Here is a 16142-nt window from a genome sequence, read left to right on the forward strand (position 1 = left end):
TTAGAATGTCAGAAACAAGCTTTCTGAGCTGAGAAATGCATTTTGTGACAAAGTGCTTCAGTGGATGATGAGAATGTCAGTTTTGACAAAGAACACTGTTCATTACTAAAATGCTCTAATTGAGCTGTTAGAATGTCAGAAACAAGCTTTCTGAGCTGAGAACTGCATTTTGTGACATAGTTCATCAGTGGATGATGAGAATGTCAGTTTTGACAAAGAACACTGTTCATTACTAAAATGCTCCAATTGAGCTGTTAGAATGTCAGAAACAAGCTTTCTGAGCTGAGAACTGCATTTTGTGACAAAGTGAATCAGTGGATGATGAGAATGAAACTTTTGACAAAGAACACTGATCATTACTAAAATGCTCTAATTGAGCTGTTAGAATGTCAGAAAAAAGCTTTCTGAGATGAAAACTGCATTTTGTGACAAAGTGAATCAGTGGATGATGAGAATGTCACTTTTGACAAAGAACACTGATCATTACTAAAATGCTCTAATTGAGCTGTTAGAATGTCAGAAAAAAGCTTTCTGAGCTGAGAACTGCATTTTGTGACAAAATGCATCAGTGGATGATGAGAATGTCAGTTTTGACAAAGAACACTGTTCATTACTGAAATGCTCCAATTGAGCTGTTAGAATGTCAGAAACAAGCTTTCTGAGCTGAGAAATGCATTTTGTGACAAAGTGCATCAGTGGATGATGAGAATGTCACTTTTGACAAAGAACACTGTTCATTACTGAAATGCTCTAATTGAACTGTTAGAATGTCAGAAACAAGCTTTCTGAGCTGAGAACTGCATTTTGTGACAAAGTGAATCAGTGGATGATGAGAATGTCAGTTTTGACAAAGAAAACTGTTCATTACTAAAATGCTCTAATTGAGCTGTTAGAATGTTAGAAACAAGCTTTCTGAGCTGAGAACTGCATTTTGTGACATAGTTCATCAGTGGATGATGAGAATGTCAGTTTTGACAAAGAACACTGTTCATTACTAAAATGCTCCAATTGAGCTGTTAGAATGTCAGTAACAAGCTTTCTGAGCTGAGAACTGCATTTTGTGACAAAGTGAATCAGTGGATGATGAGAATGTCACTTTTGACAAAGAACACTGTTCATTAATGAAATGCTCCAATTGAGCTGTTAGAATGTCAGAAACAAGCTTTCTGAGCTGAAAACTGCATTTTGTGACAAAGTGAATTAGTGGATGGATGAGAATGTCACTTTTGACAAAGAACACTGTTCATTAATGAAATGCTCCAATTGAGCTGTTAGAATGTCAGAAACAAGCTTTCTGAGCTGAAAACTGCATTTTGTGACAAAAAGCATCAGTGGATGATGAGAATGTCAGTTTTGACAAAGAACACTGTTCATTACTGAAATGCTCCAATTGAGCTGTTAGAATGTCAGAAACAAGCTTTCTGAGCTGAAAACTGCATTTTGTGACATAGTTCATCAGTGGATGATGAGAATGTCAATTTTGACAAAGAACACTGATCATCACTAAAATGCTCCAATTAAGCTGTTAGAATGTCAGAAACAAGCTTTCTGAGCTGAGAACTGCATTTTGTGACAAAAAGCATCAGTGGATGATGAGAATGTCAGTTTTGACAAAGAACACTGATCATTTTTAAAATGCTCCAATTGAGCTGTTAGAATGTCAGAAACAAGCTTTCTGAGCTGAGAACTGCATTTTGTGACAAAGTTCATCAGTGGATGATGAGAATGTCAGTTTTGACAAAGAAAACTGTTCATTACTAAAATGCTCTAATTGAGCTGTTAGAATGTTAGAAACAAGCTTTCTGAGCTGAAAACTGCATTTTGTGACATAGTTCATCAGTGGATGATGAGAATGTCAGTTTTGACAAAGAACACTGTTCATTACTGAAATGCTCCAATTGAGCTGTTAGAATGTCAGAAACAAGCTTTCTGAGCTGAAAACTGCATTTTGTGACATAGTTCATCAGTGGATGATGAGAATGTCAGTTTTGACAAAGAACACTGTTCATTACTAAAATTCTCTAATTGAGCTGTTAGAATGTCAGAAACAAGCTTTCTGAGCTGAGAACTGCATTTTGTGAGAAAGTGAATCAGTGGATGATGAGAATGTCAGTTTTGACAAAGAACACTGTTCATTACTAAAATGCTCCAATTGAGCTGTTAGAATGTCAGAAACAAGCTTTCTGAGCATAAAACTGCATTTTGTGACAAAGTGCATCAGTGGGTGATGAGAATGTCAGTTTTGACAAAGAACACTGTTCATTACTAAAATGCTCTAATTGAGCTGTTAGAATGTCAGAAACAAGCTTTCTGAGCTGAAAACTGCATTTTGTGACAAAGTGAATCAGTGAATGATGAGAATGTCAGTTTTGACAAAGAACACTGATCATTACTAAAATGCTCTAATTGAGCTGTTAGAATGTCAGAAACAAGCTTTCTGAGCTGAGAACTGCATTTTGTGACAAAAAGCATCAGTGGATGATGAGAATGTCAGTTTTGACAAAGAACACTGTTCATTACTAAAATGCTCTAATTGAGCTGTTAGAATGTCAGAAACAAGCTTTCTGAGCTGAGAAATGCATTTTGTGACAAAGTGCATCAGTGGATGATGAGAATGTCACTTTTGACAAAGAACACTGTTCATTACTAAAATGCTCTAATTGAGCTGTTAGAATGTCAGAAACAAGCTTTCTGAGCTGAGAACTGCATTTTGTGACAAAAAGCATCAGTGGATGATGAGAATGTCAGTTCTGACAAAGAACACTGATCATTACTAAAATGCTCCAATTGAGCTGTTAGAATGTCAGAAACAAGCTTTCTGAGCTGAGAACTGCATTTTGTGACATAGTTCATCAGTGGATGATGAGAATGTCAGTTTTGACAAAGAAAACTGTTCATTACTAAAATGCTCTAATTGAGCTGTTAGAATGTTAGAAACAAGCTTTCTGAGCTGAGAACTGCATTTTGTGACATAGTTCATCAGTGGATGATGAGAATGTCAGTTTTGACAAAGAACACTGATCATTACTAAAATGCTCCAATTGAGCTGTTAGAATGTCAGAAACAAGCTTTCTGAGCTGAGAAATGCATTTTGTGACAAAGTGCTTCAGTGGATGATGAGAATGTCAGTTTTGACAAAGAACACTGTTCATTACTAAAATGCTCTAATTGAGCTGTTAGAATGTCAGAAACAAGCTTTCTGAGCTGAGAACTGCATTTTGTGACATAGTTCATCAGTGGATGATGAGAATGTCAGTTTTGACAAAGAACACTGTTCATTACTAAAATGCTCCAATTGAGCTGTTAGAATGTCAGAAACAAGCTTTCTGAGCTGAGAACTGCATTTTGTGACAAAGTGAATCAGTGGATGATGAGAATGAAACTTTTGACAAAGAACACTGATCATTACTAAAATGCTCTAATTGAGCTGTTAGAATGTCAGAAAAAAGCTTTCTGAGATGAAAACTGCATTTTGTGACAAAGTGAATCAGTGGATGATGAGAATGTCACTTTTGACAAAGAACACTGATCATTACTAAAATGCTCTAATTGAGCTGTTAGAATGTCAGAAAAAAGCTTTCTGAGCTGAGAACTGCATTTTGTGACAAAATGCATCAGTGGATGATGAGAATGTCAGTTTTGACAAAGAACACTGTTCATTACTGAAATGCTCCAATTGAGCTGTTAGAATGTCAGAAACAAGCTTTCTGAGCTGAGAAATGCATTTTGTGACAAAGTGCATCAGTGGATGATGAGAATGTCACTTTTGACAAAGAACACTGTTCATTACTGAAATGCTCTAATTGAGCTGTTAGAATGTCAGAAACAAGCTTTCTGAGCTGAGAACTGCATTTTGTGACATAGTTCATCAGTGGATGATGAGAATGTCAGTTTTGACAAAGAACACTGTTCATTACTAAAATGCTCTAATTGAGCTGTTAGAATGTCAGAAACAAGCTTTCTGAGCTGAGAACTGCATTTTGTGACAAAAAGCATCAGTGGATGATGAGAATGTCAGTTTTGACAAAGAACACTGATCATTACTAAAATGCTCCAATTGAGCTTTTAGAATGTCAGAAACAAGCTTTCTGAGCTGAGAAATGCATTTTGTGACAAAGTGCTTCAGTGGATGATGAGAATGTCAGTTTTGACAAAGAACACTGTTCATTAATGAAATGCTCCAATTGAGCTGTTAGAATGTCAGAAACAAGCTTTCTGAGCTGAAAACTGCATTTTGTGACAAAAAGCATCAGTGGATGATGAGAATGTCAGTTTTGACAAAGAACACTGTTCATTACTGAAATGCTCTAATTGAGCTGTTAGAATGTCAGAAACAAGCTTTCTGAGCTGAGAACTGCATTTTGTGACAAAAAGCATCAGTGGATGATGAGAATGTCAGTTTTGACAAAGAACACTGATCATTACTAAAATGCTCCAATTGAGCTTTTAGAATGTCAGAAACAAGCTTTCTGAGCTGAGAAATGCATTTTGTGACAAAGTGCTTCAGTGGATGATGAGAATATCAGTTTTGACAAAGAACACTGTTCATTACTAAAATGCTCTAATTGAGCTGTTAGAATGTCAGAAACAAGCTTTCTGAGCTGAGAACTGCATTTTGTGACAAAGTGCTTCAGTGGATGATGAGAATGTCAGTTTTGACAAAGAACACTATTCATTACTAAAATGCTCTAATTGAGCTGTTAGAATGTTAGAAACAAGCTTTCTGAGCTGAGAACTGCATTTTGTGACATAGTTCATCAGTGGATGATGAGAATGTCAGTTTTGACAAAGAACACTGTTCATTACTAAAATGCTCCAATTGAGCTGTTAGAATGTCAGTAACAAGCTTTCTGAGCTGAGAACTGCATTTTGTGACAAAGTGAATCAGTGGATGATGAGAATGTCAGTTTTGACAAAGAAAACTGTTCATTACTAAAATGCTCTAATTGAGCTGTTAGAATGTTAGAAACAAGCTTTCTGAGCTGAGAACTGCATTTTGTGACATAGTTCATCAGTGGATGATGAGAATGTCAGTTTTGACAAAGAACACTGTTCATTACTAAAATGCTCCAATTGAGCTGTTAGAATGTCAGTAACAAGCTTTCTGAGCTGAGAACTGCATTTTGTGACAAAGTGAATCAGTGGATGATGAGAATGTCACTTTTGACAAAGAACACTGTTCATTAATGAAATGCTCCAATTGAGCTGTTAGAATGTCAGAAACAAGCTTTCTGAGCTGAAAACTGCATTTTGTGACAAAGTGAATTAGTGGATGGATGAGAATGTCACTTTTGACAAAGAACACTGTTCATTAATGAAATGCTCCAATTGAGCTGTTAGAATGTCAGAAACAAGCTTTCTGAGCTGAAAACTGCATTTTGTGACAAAAAGCATCAGTGGATGATGAGAATGTCAGTTTTGACAAAGAACACTGTTCATTACTGAAATGCTCCAATTGAGCTGTTAGAATGTCAGAAACAAGCTTTCTGAGCTGAAAACTGCATTTTGTGACATAGTTCATCAGTGGATGATGAGAATGTCAATTTTGACAAAGAACACTGATCATCACTAAAATGCTCCAATTAAGCTGTTAGAATGTCAGAAACAAGCTTTCTGAGCTGAGAACTGCATTTTGTGACATAGTTCATCAGTGGATGATGAGAATGTCAGTTTTGACAAAGAACACTGTTCATTACTAAAATTCTCTATTTGAGCTGTTAGAATGTCAGAAACAAGCTTTCTGAGCTGAGATCTGCATTTTGTGAGAAAGTGAATCAGTGGATGATGAGAATGTCAGTTTTGACAAAGAACACTGATCATTACTAAAATGCTCCAATTGAGCTGTTAGAATGTCAGAAACAAGCTTTCTGAGCTGAGAACTGCATTTTGTGACAAAGTGAATCAGTGGATGGATGAGAATGTCACTTTTGACAAAGAACACTGTTCATTACTGAAATGCTCCAATTGAGCTGTTAGAATGTCAGAAACAAGCTTTCTGAGCTGAAAACTGCATTTTGTGACATAGTTCATCAGTGGATGATGAGAATGTCAGTTTTGACAAAGAACACTGTTCATTACTAAAATTCTCTAATTGAGCTGTTAGAATGTCAGAAACAAGCTTTCTGAGCTGAGAACTGCATTTTGTGAGAAAGTGAATCAGTGGATGATGAGAATGTCAGTTTTGACAAAGAACACTGTTCATTACTAAAATGCTCCAATTGAGCTGTTAGAATGTCAGAAACAAGCTTTCTGAGCATAAAACTGCATTTTGTGACAAAGTGCATCAGTGGGTGATGAGAATGTCAGTTTTGACAAAGAACACTGTTCATTACTAAAATGCTCTAATTGAGCTGTTAGAATGTCAGAAACAAGCTTTCTGAGCTGAAAACTGCATTTTGTGACAAAGTGAATCAGTGAATGATGAGAATGTCAGTTTTGACAAAGAACACTGATCATTACTAAAATGCTCTAATTGAGCTGTTAGAATGTCAGAAACAAGCTTTCTGAGCTGAGAACTGCATTTTGTGACAAAAAGCATCAGTGGATGATGAGAATGTCAGTTTTGACAAAGAACACTGTTCATTACTAAAATGCTCTAATTGAGCTGTTGGAATGTCAGAAACAAGCTTTCTGAGCTGAGAAATGCATTTTGTGACAAAGTGCATCAGTGGATGATGAGAATGTCACTTTTGACAAAGAACACTGTTCATTACTAAAATGCTCTAATTGAGCTGTTAGAATGTCAGAAACAAGCTTTCTGAGCTGAGAACTGCATTTTGTGACAAAAAGCATCAGTGGATGATGAGAATGTCAGTTCTGACAAAGAACACTGATCATTACTAAAATGCTCCAATTGAGCTGTTAGAATGTCAGAAACAAGCTTTCTGAGCTGAGAAATGCATTTTGTGACAAAGTGCATCAGTGGATGATGAGAATGTCACTTTTGACAAAGAACACTGTTCATTACTAAAATGCTCTAATTGAGCTGTTAGAATGTCAGAAACAAGCTTTCTGAGCTGAGAACTGCATTTTGTGACAAAAAGCATCAGTGGATGATGAGAATGTCAGTTTTGACAAAGAACACTGATCATTACTAAAATGCTCTAATTGAGCTGTTAGAATGTCAGAAAAAAGCTTTCTGAGATGAAAACTGCATTTTGTGACAAAGTGAATCAGTGGATGATGAGAATGTCACTTTTGACAAAGAACACTGATCATTACTAAAATGCTCTAATTGAGCTGTTAGAATGTCAGAAAAAAGCTTTCTGAGCTGAGAACTGCATTTTGTGACAAAATGCATCAGTGGATGATGAGAATGTCAGTTTTGACAAAGAACACTGTTCATTACTGAAATGCTCCAATTGAGCTGTTAGAATGTCAGAAACAAGCTTTCTGAGCTGAGAAATGCATTTTGTGACAAAGTGCATCAGTGGATGATGAGAATGTCACTTTCGACAAAGAACACTGTTCATTACTGAAATGCTCTAATTGAGCTGTTAGAATGTCAGAAACAAGCTTTCTGAGCTGAGAACTGCATTTTGTGACATAGTTCATCAGTGGATGATGAGAATGTCAGTTTTGACAAAGAACACTGTTCATTACTAAAATGCTCTAATTGAGCTGTTAGAATGTCAGAAACAAGCTTTCTGAGCTGAGAACTGCATTTTGTGACAAAAAGCATCAGTGGATGATGAGAATGTCAGTTTTGACAAAGAACACTGATCATTACTAAAATGCTCCAATTGAGCTTTTAGAATGTCAGAAACAAGCTTTCTGAGCTGAGAAATGCATTTTGTGACAAAGTGCTTCAGTGGATGATGAGAATGTCAGTTTTGACAAAGAACACTGTTCATTAATGAAATGCTCCAATTGAGCTGTTAGAATGTCAGAAACAAGCTTTCTGAGCTGAAAACTGCATTTTGTGACAAAAAGCATCAGTGGATGATGAGAATGTCAGTTTTGACAAAGAACACTGTTCATTACTGAAATGCTCTAATTGAGCTGTTAGAATGTCAGAAACAAGCTTTCTGAGCTGAGAACTGCATTTTGTGACAAAAAGCATCAGTGGATGATGAGAATGTCAGTTTTGACAAAGAACACTGATCATTACTAAAATGCTCCAATTGAGCTTTTAGAATGTCAGAAACAAGCTTTCTGAGCTGAGAAATGCATTTTGTGACAAAGTGCTTCAGTGGATGATGAGAATATCAGTTTTGACAAAGAACACTGTTCATTACTAAAATGCTCTAATTGAGCTGTTAGAATGTCAGAAACAAGCTTTCTGAGCTGAGAACTGCATTTTGTGACAAAGTGCTTCAGTGGATGATGAGAATGTCAGTTTTGACAAAGAACACTATTCATTACTAAAATGCTCTAATTGAGCTGTTAGAATGTTAGAAACAAGCTTTCTGAGCTGAGAACTGCATTTTGTGACATAGTTCATCAGTGGATGATGAGAATGTCAGTTTTGACAAAGAACACTGTTCATTACTAAAATGCTCCAATTGAGCTGTTAGAATGTCAGTAACAAGCTTTCTGAGCTGAGAACTGCATTTTGTGACAAAGTGAATCAGTGGATGATGAGAATGTCAGTTTTGACAAAGAAAACTGTTCATTACTAAAATGCTCTAATTGAGCTGTTAGAATGTTAGAAACAAGCTTTCTGAGCTGAGAACTGCATTTTGTGACATAGTTCATCAGTGGATGATGAGAATGTCAGTTTTGACAAAGAACACTGTTCATTACTAAAATGCTCCAATTGAGCTGTTAGAATGTCAGTAACAAGCTTTCTGAGCTGAGAACTGCATTTTGTGACAAAGTGAATCAGTGGATGATGAGAATGTCACTTTTGACAAAGAACACTGTTCATTAATGAAATGCTCCAATTGAGCTGTTAGAATGTCAGAAACAAGCTTTCTGAGCTGAAAACTGCATTTTGTGACAAAGTGAATTAGTGGATGGATGAGAATGTCACTTTTGACAAAGAACACTGTTCATTAATGAAATGCTCCAATTGAGCTGTTAGAATGTCAGAAACAAGCTTTCTGAGCTGAAAACTGCATTTTGTGACAAAAAGCATCAGTGGATGATGAGAATGTCAGTTTTGACAAAGAACACTGTTCATTACTGAAATGCTCCAATTGAGCTGTTAGAATGTCAGAAACAAGCTTTCTGAGCTGAAAACTGCATTTTGTGACATAGTTCATCAGTGGATGATGAGAATGTCAATTTTGACAAAGAACACTGATCATCACTAAAATGCTCCAATTAAGCTGTTAGAATGTCAGAAACAAGCTTTCTGAGCTGAGAACTGCATTTTGTGACATAGTTCATCAGTGGATGATGAGAATGTCAGTTTTGACAAAGAACACTGTTCATTACTAAAATGCTCCAATTGAGCTGTTAGAATGTCAGTAACAAGCTTTCTGAGCTGAGAACTGCATTTTGTGACAAAGTGAATCAGTGGATGATGAGAATGTCAGTTTTGACAAAGAAAACTGTTCATTACTAAAATGCTCTAATTGAGCTGTTAGAATGTTAGAAACAAGCTTTCTGAGCTGAGAACTGCATTTTGTGACATAGTTCATCAGTGGATGATGAGAATGTCAGTTTTGACAAAGAACACTGTTCATTACTAAAATGCTCCAATTGAGCTGTTAGAATGTCAGTAACAAGCTTTCTGAGCTGAGAACTGCATTTTGTGACAAAGTGAATCAGTGGATGATGAGAATGTCACTTTTGACAAAGAACACTGATCATCACTAAAATGCTCCAATTAAGCTGTTAGAATGTCAGAAACAAGCTTTCTGAGCTGAGAACTGCATTTTGTGACATAGTTCATCAGTGGATGATGAGAATGTCAGTTTTGACAAAGAACACTGTTCATTACTAAAATGCTCCAATTGAGCTGTTAGAATGTCAGTAACAAGCTTTCTGAGCTGAGAACTGCATTTTGTGACAAAGTGAATCAGTGGATGATGAGAATGTCAGTTTTGACAAAGAAAACTGTTCATTACTAAAATGCTCTAATTGAGCTGTTAGAATGTTAGAAACAAGCTTTCTGAGCTGAGAACTGCATTTTGTGACATAGTTCATCAGTGGATGATGAGAATGTCAGTTTTGACAAAGAACACTGTTCATTACTAAAATGCTCCAATTGAGCTGTTAGAATGTCAGTAACAAGCTTTCTGAGCTGAGAACTGCATTTTGTGACAAAGTGAATCAGTGGATGATGAGAATGTCACTTTTGACAAAGAACACTGTTCATTACTAAAATGCTCCAATTGAGCTGTTAGAATGTCAGAAACAAGCTTTCTGAGCTGAAAACTGCATTTTGTGACAAAGTGAATTAGTGGATGGATGAGAATGTCACTTTTGACAAAGAACACTGTTCATTAATGAAATGCTCCAATTGAGCTGTTAGAATGTCAGAAACAAGCTTTCTGAGCTGAAAACTGCATTTTGTGACAAAAAGCATCAGTGGATGATGAGAATGTCAGTTTTGACAAAGAACACTGTTCATTACTGAAATGCTCCAATTGAGCTGTTAGAATGTCAGAAACAAGCTTTCTGAGCTGAAAACTGCATTTTGTTACATAGTTCATCAGTGGATGATGAGAATGTCAATTTTGACAAAGAACACTGATCATCACTAAAATGCTCCAATTAAGCTGTTAGAATGTCAGAAACAAGCTTTCTGAGCTGAGAACTGCATTTTGTGACATAGTTCATCAGTGGATGATGAGAATGTCAGTTTTGACAAAGAACACTGTTCATTACTAAAATTCTCTATTTGAGCTGTTAGAATGTCAGAAACAAGCTTTCTGAGCTGAGATCTGCATTTTGTGAGAAAGTGAATCAGTGGATGATGAGAATGTCAGTTTTGACAAAGAACACTGATCATTACTAAAATGCTCCAATTGAGCTGTTAGAATGTCAGAAACAAGCTTTCTGAGCTGAGAACTGCATTTTGTGACAAAGTGAATCAGTGGATGGATGAGAATGTCACTTTTGACAAAGAACACTGTTCATTACTGAAATGCTCCAATTGAGCTGTTAGAATGTCAGAAACAAGCTTTCTGAGCTGAAAACTGCATTTTGTGACATAGTTCATCAGTGGATGATGAGAATGTCAGTTTTGACAAAGAACACTGTTCATTACTAAAATTCTCTAATTGAGCTGTTAGAATGTCAGAAACAAGCTTTCTGAGCTGAGAACTGCATTTTGTGAGAAAGTGAATCAGTGGATGATGAGAATGTCAGTTTTGACAAAGAACACTGTTCATTACTAAAATGCTCCAATTGAGCTGTTAGAATGTCAGAAACAAGCTTTCTGAGCATAAAACTGCATTTTGTGACAAAGTGCATCAGTGGGTGATGAGAATGTCAGTTTTGACAAAGAACACTGTTCATTACTAAAATGCTCTAATTGAGCTGTTAGAATGTCAGAAACAAGCTTTCTGAGCTGAAAACTGCATTTTGTGACAAAGTGAATCAGTGAATGATGAGAATGTCAGTTTTGACAAAGAACACTGATCATTACTAAAATGCTCTAATTGAGCTGTTAGAATGTCAGAAACAAGCTTTCTGAGCTGAGAACTGCATTTTGTGACAAAAAGCATCAGTGGATGATGAGAATGTCAGTTTTGACAAAGAACACTGTTCATTACTAAAATGCTCTAATTGAGCTGTTAGAATGTCAGAAACAAGCTTTCTGAGCTGAGAAATGCATTTTGTGACAAAGTGCATCAGTGGATGATGAGAATGTCACTTTTGACAAAGAACACTGTTCATTACTAAAATGCTCTAATTGAGCTGTTAGAATGTCAGAAACAAGCTTTCTGAGCTGAGAACTGCATTTTGTGACAAAAAGCATCAGTGGATGATGAGAATGTCAGTTCTGACAAAGAACACTGATCATTACTAAAATGCTCCAATTGAGCTGTTAGAATGTCAGAAACAAGCTTTCTGAGCTGAGAAATGCATTTTGTGACAAAGTGCATCAGTGGATGATGAGAATGTCACTTTTGACAAAGAACACTGTTCATTACTAAAATGCTCTAATTGAGCTGTTAGAATGTCAGAAACAAGCTTTCTGAGCTGAGAACTGCATTTTGTGACAAAAAGCATCAGTGGATGATGAGAATGTCAGTTTTGACAAAGAACACTGATCATTACTAAAATGCTCTAATTGAGCTGTTAGAATGTCAGAAAAAAGCTTTCTGAGATGAAAACTGCATTTTGTGACAAAGTGAATCAGTGGATGATGAGAATGTCACTTTTGACAAAGAACACTGATCATTACTAAAATGCTCTAATTGAGCTGTTAGAATGTCAGAAAAAAGCTTTCTGAGCTGAGAACTGCATTTTGTGACAAAATGCATCAGTGGATGATGAGAATGTCAGTTTTGACAAAGAACACTGTTCATTACTGAAATGCTCCAATTGAGCTGTTAGAATGTCAGAAACAAGCTTTCTGAGCTGAGAAATGCATTTTGTGACAAAGTGCATCAGTGGATGATGAGAATGTCACTTTTGACAAAGAACACTGTTCATTACTGAAATGCTCTAATTGAGCTGTTAGAATGTCAGAAACAAGCTTTCTGAGCTGAGAACTGCATTTTGTGACATAGTTCATCAGTGGATGATGAGAATGTCAGTTTTGACAAAGAACACTGTTCATTACTAAAATGCTCTAATTGAGCTGTTAGAATGTCAGAAACAAGCTTTCTGAGCTGAGAACTGCATTTTGTGACAAAAAGCATCAGTGGATGATGAGAATGTCAGTTTTGACAAAGAACACTGATCATTACTAAAATGCTCCAATTGAGCTTTTAGAATGTCAGAAACAAGCTTTCTGAGCTGAGAAATGCATTTTGTGACAAAGTGCTTCAGTGGATGATGAGAATGTCAGTTTTGACAAAGAACACTGTTCATTAATGAAATGCTCCAATTGAGCTGTTAGAATGTCAGAAACAAGCTTTCTGAGCTGAAAACTGCATTTTGTGACAAAAAGCATCAGTGGATGATGAGAATGTCAGTTTTGACAAAGAACACTGTTCATTACTGAAATGCTCTAATTGAGCTGTTAGAATGTCAGAAACAAGCTTTCTGAGCTGAGAACTGCATTTTGTGACAAAAAGCATCAGTGGATGATGAGAATGTCAGTTTTGACAAAGAACACTGATCATTACTAAAATGCTCCAATTGAGCTTTTAGAATGTCAGAAACAAGCTTTCTGAGCTGAGAAATGCATTTTGTGACAAAGTGCTTCAGTGGATGATGAGAATATCAGTTTTGACAAAGAACACTGTTCATTACTAAAATGCTCTAATTGAGCTGTTAGAATGTCAGAAACAAGCTTTCTGAGCTGAGAACTGCATTTTGTGACAAAGTGCTTCAGTGGATGATGAGAATGTCAGTTTTGACAAAGAACACTATTCATTACTAAAATGCTCTAATTGAGCTGTTAGAATGTTAGAAACAAGCTTTCTGAGCTGAGAACTGCATTTTGTGACATAGTTCATCAGTGGATGATGAGAATGTCAGTTTTGACAAAGAACACTGTTCATTACTAAAATGCTCCAATTGAGCTGTTAGAATGTCAGTAACAAGCTTTCTGAGCTGAGAACTGCATTTTGTGACAAAGTGAATCAGTGGATGATGAGAATGTCAGTTTTGACAAAGAAAACTGTTCATTACTAAAATGCTCTAATTGAGCTGTTAGAATGTTAGAAACAAGCTTTCTGAGCTGAGAACTGCATTTTGTGACATAGTTCATCAGTGGATGATGAGAATGTCAGTTTTGACAAAGAACACTGTTCATTACTAAAATGCTCCAATTGAGCTGTTAGAATGTCAGTAACAAGCTTTCTGAGCTGAGAACTGCATTTTGTGACAAAGTGAATCAGTGGATGATGAGAATGTCACTTTTGACAAAGAACACTGTTCATTAATGAAATGCTCCAATTGAGCTGTTAGAATGTCAGAAACAAGCTTTCTGAGCTGAAAACTGCATTTTGTGACAAAGTGAATTAGTGGATGGATGAGAATGTCACTTTTGACAAAGAACACTGTTCATTAATGAAATGCTCCAATTGAGCTGTTAGAATGTCAGAAACAAGCTTTCTGAGCTGAAAACTGCATTTTGTGACAAAAAGCATCAGTGGATGATGAGAATGTCAGTTTTGACAAAGAACACTGTTCATTACTGAAATGCTCCAATTGAGCTGTTAGAATGTCAGAAACAAGCTTTCTGAGCTGAAAACTGCATTTTGTGACATAGTTCATCAGTGGATGATGAGAATGTCAATTTTGACAAAGAACACTGATCATCACTAAAATGCTCCAATTAAGCTGTTAGAATGTCAGAAACAAGCTTTCTGAGCTGAGAACTGCATTTTGTGACATAGTTCATCAGTGGATGATGAGAATGTCAGTTTTGACAAAGAACACTGTTCATTACTAAAATTCTCTAATTGAGCTGTTAGAATGTCAGAAACAAGCTTTCTGAGCTGAGATCTGCATTTTGTGAGAAAGTGAATCAGTGGATGATGAGAATGTCAGTTTTGACAAAGAACACTGATCATTACTAAAATGCTCCAATTGAGCTGTTAGAATGTCAGAAACAAGCTTTCTGAGCTGAGAACTGCATTTTGTGACAAAGTGAATCAGTGGATGGATGAGAATGTCACTTTTGACAAAGAACACTGTTCATTACTGAAATGCTCCAATTGAGCTGTTAGAATGTCAGAAACAAGCTTTCTGAGCTGAAAACTGCATTTTGTGACATAGTTCATCAGTGGATGATGAGAATGTCAGTTTTGACAAAGAACACTGTTCATTACTAAAATTCTCTAATTGAGCTGTTAGAATGTCAGAAACAAGCTTTCTGAGCTGAGAACTGCATTTTGTGAGAAAGTGAATCAGTGGATGATGAGAATGTCAGTTTTGACAAAGAACACTGTTCATTACTAAAATGCTCCAATTGAGCTGTTAGAATGTCAGAAACAAGCTTTCTGAGCATAAAACTGCATTTTGTGACAAAGTGCATCAGTGGGTGATGAGAATGTCAGTTTTGACAAAGAACACTGTTCATTACTAAAATGCTCTAATTGAGCTGTTAGAATGTCAGAAACAAGCTTTCTGAGCTGAAAACTGCATTTTGTGACAAAGTGAATCAGTGAATGATGAGAATGTCAGTTTTGACAAAGAACACTGATCATTACTAAAATGCTCTAATTGAGCTGTTAGAATGTCAGAAACAAGCTTTCTGAGCTGAGAACTGCATTTTGTGACAAAAAGCATCAGTGGATGATGAGAATGTCAGTTTTGACAAAGAACACTGTTCATTACTAAAATGCTCTAATTGAGCTGTTAGAATGTCAGAAACAAGCTTTCTGAGCTGAGAAATGCATTTTGTGACAAAGTGCATCAGTGGATGATGAGAATGTCACTTTTGACAAAGAACACTGTTCATTACTAAAATGCTCTAATTGAGCTGTTAGAATGTCAGAAACAAGCTTTCTGAGCTGAGAACTGCATTTTGTGACAAAAAGCATCAGTGAATGATGAGAATGTCAGTTTTGACAAAGAACACTGATCATTACTAAAATGCTCCAATTGAGCTGTTAGAATGTCAGAAACAAGCTTTCTGAGCTGAGAAATGCATTTTGTGACAAAGTGCATCAGTGGATGATGAGAATGTCACTTTTGACAAAGAACACTGTTCATTACTAAAATGCTCTAATTGAGCTGTTAGAATGTCAGAAACAAGCTTTCTGAGCTGAGAACTGCATTTTGTGACAAAAAGCATCAGTGGATGATGAGAATGTCAGTTTTGACAAAGAACACTGATCATTACTAAAATGCTCCAATTGAGCTGTTAGAATGTCAGAAACAAGCTTTCTGAGCTGAGAAATGCATTTTGTGACAAAGTGCTTCAGTGGATGATGAGAATGTCAGTTTTGACAAAGAACACTGTTCATTACTAAAATGCTCTAATTGAGCTGTTAGAATGTCAGAAACAAGCTTTCTGAGCTGAGAACTGCATTTTGTGACATAGTTCATCAGTGGATGATGAGAATGTCAGTTTTGACAAAGAAAACTGTTCATTACTAAAATGCTCTAATTGAGCTGTTAGA

The sequence above is a fragment of the Barbatula barbatula genome (assembly GCF_947034865.1).
Source record: "Barbatula barbatula genome assembly, chromosome: 16".
NCBI classification, from domain to species: Eukaryota; Metazoa; Chordata; class Actinopteri; order Cypriniformes; family Nemacheilidae; genus Barbatula; species Barbatula barbatula.